At 42.1% G+C, this 5,089-nt stretch overlaps 1 pseudogene; it reads left to right on the forward strand.

Moving 5' to 3' along the window:
* The first annotated feature begins 435 nt into the window (after nucleotides 1–435).
* On the forward strand, nucleotides 436–2,339 carry LOC101146306 (transcription initiation factor TFIID subunit 9-like; annotated as a pseudogene).
* The last annotated feature ends 2,750 nt before the right edge of the window (nucleotides 2,340–5,089 follow it).

The raw sequence follows: 5,089 nt of genomic DNA on the forward strand, positions 1-5,089 counted from the left end.
GTGTCGTGATTATGATGTCAATTTTATTATAGGTTTATGAGGCCTTGAAACACTGTAAAGACAAATGCGTAGCTTAAGGAACAATCATCTTTAGCCGAGGGGAAAAAAAAAGATATTTAGAAATGTTGCTAACTCATGTAATTGCCACATTCAATTCAACATTCCTTAATTTATTCAACGATTATTTAGGAACATCTGCTCCCCAGGAGGGGATGGGCCGTGGGGCAGACCAGGGGCCCAGAGCTCAGGGCAGAGGGTACCCCTTGTGGGGCCGCTCTTTTCTGTTTCGAGGTACACCAAGGGTTAGAAAAACCACACTAAGCAAAGAACTTGCATCAAGATCGGGACTGGAATCCATTAATGTAGGTGACAAAGCCCCGCAAGTCTGATCAGCGCTTCTCCCCAGGAAGATGTGCCCTGAGGCATCCCCCGAGGATGGCGCAGGTCCTGAGGGTCGTGGGGATCAAAGAATATGAGCCAAGACGTATAAATCACATGTTGGAGTTTGCCTTCCCCTATGTGATCACAGTTCTAGATGCAAAAATTTACTCAAGCCATGCTAAGAAAGCTACTGGTGTGCAATTGCAATCCAGTGTGCGCCGACCAGTTTTTTTTTTTTTTACCTCTCCGCCCCAAGAGATTTTTATTAGATATTGCAAGGCAAAGAAATCAAACCCCTTCGCCTTTGATCAAGCCGTATTCAAGTCCTAGATTGCCACCCAATAGATATTGCTTAACAGCTCCAAACTATATGTTGCAGGGAAAACCCCAAAACTAGGGTACAGCCACAGAGGCCACCTGGCTTGGAGCAGGAAGGAATTCGACAGCAGCCCCATAGACTAAAATGAGAGCAAGTTTATTAAGAAAGTAAAGGAATAAGAGTGGCTACTCCACAGGCAGAGCAGCCTGGAGGGCTGCAGATTGGCTATTTTTACCGTTACTTCTTGATCATATGCTAAATAGAGGATGGATTATTCATGAGTTTTACAAGAAGGCCCTGGGGATTTTCTGGAACTGAGGGTTCCTCCTCCTTTTAGACCATGTAGGGTAATAAGTTCCCCGGGTTGCCATAGCATTTGTAAACCGTCATGGCACTCAGGGGGAGTGTCTTTCGGCAGCTAAATCATTATAATTAGCCTATAATGAGCAGTGAGGATGACCAGAGGTCATCCACTAGTGGATTTCAGTCTCAATCTTGATCCGGGTTCTTTGCCTGGAGTGGTTTTTCCAACCCTGGTGTACCAGGAAAGGGAACGCTGAGTGGTCCCCTGTGGGGTGCCCTCTTGGTTTTGGTGGGTTTGGGCCACCCACTTTACTGCATCTGTTTTATCAGTGGGGGTCTTTGTGACCTCTATCTTGTGAAATCAGTCCTGACAAACTCCTGTCTCATACATACAGGCTTAAGTCTTTACAGAAAAAGACATCTACGTCTGAGGGAAGAATAACAGTCCCCATGATATCAGTGGGCCAGGGGAGGTCCTCAAATGCCGGTGGGTCCTGGACCCCTGCAGGTGTCCAGACTCTTGACACCGTCTTGAGAATGGATTCAAGGATGAGTTGGAAAATAGTGAAAGTATGGAGATTTGTTGCAAAGGGAAAAAGTACATACTTTAAGAAAGGGGATTGCGGGTGTACTCAAGAGAGTCACACAGTGAGGTGTGCGGTTTCTCTCTGTATGGGTTTCTTTAACCAACGGGTGGAATATTTATGACAATTCTTGGAAAAAGATGGAGATTTCTTGGAACTGTGGTGCCACTCATTTTTACACCAAATATGGGTGTTCCCAGAACTGTCATTGCGCTGGTGGGTGTGATTTAGTGTGTTAATGAGCATATAATGAGGTCCTAGGTGAAACCTAGGTCAAATCCAGCGCCACTTTGGGTCTAGTTGGTCTTAGCCAGCTTGGTCCACACCCTGTTTTTCAGGGGTTCATCAGCCCATAACCCCTACTCATGGGAAACTGCTGTCTGAAGTTTTTATTCTCCTGTGAACACCCTGCATTATTTCTGTCTCACCCAGATTAAATGTTCGTTCAGTTACTAGCCGACCAGGTATTCACACACTAGGCACACCACCCCCACAAACCACGTTTGTGGCAACTAAAGTAAGGACTCAAATGTCCCTCACAAGGCAAAGGTTTACAGTGTAGATGTCTGCTTCACATTGCCCTGTGAAGCGTGAATTCCTGTAACATCAGCAGTTCAGAATGTTCTGGTTAATCCATCACGAATGGTCGAGAGGCATTCTTATTACACTAATATGGTGTCATCACAAACTACTGCCAATGAAAAAAAAACCATGAAGAAGATAATGATGATGATGATGATGATAATTTATAATCTAGCTTTGATGTATGTAACATGTATACTTGACCTTGAATTCACTGTACTGAAATTAATCATGCATGCTGGATGCTTTCAAGTTGTGTTTTAGAAAACTTAAATAATATTTCATGAGTATACTCTATTTTCAATTGAAATATTAGATTTTCTTTAATAGGATAAGTAATGGTTTTTCATCAGCTTTTAAGTGTAAAATAATAAAGTTGTCCTTCATCAATTAAAAAAAAACACATTTATAGAGCACCTACTTCTACCCTTCAAAGTCCAATCTTTCAGCATCCCTAAGCTTCCTTAGCCCATCTCAGGAGGAGGCAGGGGATGGGGGCTAAGGAAACTTAACCAAATCACTCCTCCTCTCCTAAGTCTTTACCTTCACCCCCTTTAATAGTCATTTTTCTTCCAAACCAAACAATAACAATAATAGCAAACACTTATTTAGTATTTATTGTATGTCAGGTCTTGTTTCATGTATTAGCTCATTTAATCTTCATAACTCTATGATGTAGGTTACTATGATTATAAACTCCATTTTTCAAATGAGGAAACTGAGGCACAGAAATGTTAAGTAATTTGCCTAAAGTCACAGGATTTAACAATTGGTAGAGCCGCAATTCGAAACCATGTTGCCCTTAGACTTCCTCTTTAACAAATGTGCTTAAAATCTCTTCCACATTACACATGTGTGCACACACATGCACAACCCTCCACCTCTGGGGCCTTTCCATTTTTGGTCACCCTCTTTCAAGCATAGAAGCACAGTGTCTCACCTCTCTCTCTCAACTCTCATTCTAATTTTCTTCTGCAGGCATTATATTATAGACCTCACCACCTTTTCTTTAAAGATCTATAGTGTTCTATACTTTTTATGAAGTCCTACATTTTTACAAGCCTATTTTCTACTCTTACTGGCTAATAAAATCCTGCCTAAAGCCAGAGCCTGAAAGCTTCATAATTAACCATTGCTAGTGAAAAGAAACTCCAGGGAGATGAGGTTATCAATGCAGATGTAAGATGAAGCCAAAAGCATGCATGAGAGAGAAGGCACTGGTGTAAAGCCTTACTCATAACCATCCTGTTCCCCATCTTGTAACCATAAAACTGCCTCCAGAGATTAGCCACAGAAACATCTGAACTTCACAAGTGCAGTGTTATCATTTGTGAAATGCAACCATGAACTCAAAATCTTGCATACTAGTCAGTTGTCATGGAAAATAGCTTGCAACCTAGATCATTATTTATTTCAGTGTATAAATGGCCTGGTTTCCTTGGTTTAGCAAAAGAGCCCACAATTCTGACTCTTGGCTGCCTGAGCCCAAAGAAACATCGGCACTGTCATCTTTTTACGGCATAAACTCTAACTTCTGGTCTATGCAGGACCTCACCTTTTGATTTTCAAGGGCCTAGTTTGAAAATGAAAAAGAAAATTAACTTTTTTCTCTCTTTTTTACTGCTATTGCATTCTAATTCTCTTCGAAGCTAGGTAAATGCTGCCAATTGTGATATAGGAGTTAAGAAGAAATTAGGCAGATAGTGAGGGTAAGGAAGTCCTCAGTAAGGTTTTCCTTTTCATGAAAAGCAGCCCCCAAATCATCTTCTTTTCTAACAAAGAGCAGCCTGTAAAATCGAGCTGCGGACATAGACAAGCAAACTGGAAGCTTGCCTGGATGAATGCTGGCAGCTGTGCCAGTAGGAAAAGGCTGCCTGGGGCTAGGCATGTCCAACATGATGGTTCCATCTATCCCTTTCCCTGTCAACCATGTGCACAGTAAGGAGCAGGCAACATGCACTGGCCAAGTAGAAACCCCATTTGCATAATAAAAGATTAGGGTGGGTGGCCAGCTATGTAAACGTCCCACCTGGTCCAACCAATCTTGGGCCCTATGTAAATCAGACACTGCCTCCTCAAGCCTGTCTATAAAACCCTGTGCACTCCACCACAGGACAGAAGTCCCACTAGGGCGCCCCTGTCTCTTGCAGGAGAGAGAGCAGTTCTCCTTTCTCTTTCTTTTGCCTATTAAATCTCTGCCCCTAAAGCCCCTTCTTGTGAGTCCACATAATCGATTTCCTTGTGTAAAATGAGGAACCTCGGGTATTTACCCCAGACAATGACACCACTTCAATTGGTTAGGTGGGAACTTTTAGGAAAGAAGAGGAAAAATATCAAAATGTTAAGGTTTTATCTTGTTACATCTGTATATCCAACCAATCAACTTGACACATCCCTAGGGTGCTTCTCAGGTGTCCCAAAGCCATTAGGTCTTCAGATGAGGCCATCAAGCAACAGACTTGGATCAACCTCAAAATGTTCAGCAAAGAAGCTACATGCAAAAGAATACACTGTTGCATAATGCTATTCATATAAAACTCAAAACAGGCAAAACAAAGCCATAGTATTTAGGAGTTCATGCTTAACTGACAAAAACATTACAAGGTAACACCACCAAAGTGACTACCATCAAAATCAGGTTCATGATCACTTTGGAGGAAGAAAGTAGGAAGGATCAGGAGAAGAATGAGAGGGGCTCCTGGGGTGCTAACATTCTAGCTCCCCACCCGAGTGATGCTACACAAGGGTTTGCTTTGATAAATCATTGTGCTGGACATTCTGTTTTGGGTACTTTTCTGTAGTGTTAAGTCCACAGGGGAAGAGCTTTTTAAAAGCAAAGAGACATGTACTCCATAAATATATACACCTACTGTGTACCCCTAAAAAGTTAAAAATTTAAATTTAAAAAAAAGCAAAGGGA

This window comes from Gorilla gorilla, chromosome 7 (assembly GCF_029281585.2).
Source record: "Gorilla gorilla gorilla isolate KB3781 chromosome 7, NHGRI_mGorGor1-v2.1_pri, whole genome shotgun sequence".
Classification (NCBI taxonomy): domain Eukaryota; kingdom Metazoa; phylum Chordata; class Mammalia; order Primates; family Hominidae; genus Gorilla; species Gorilla gorilla.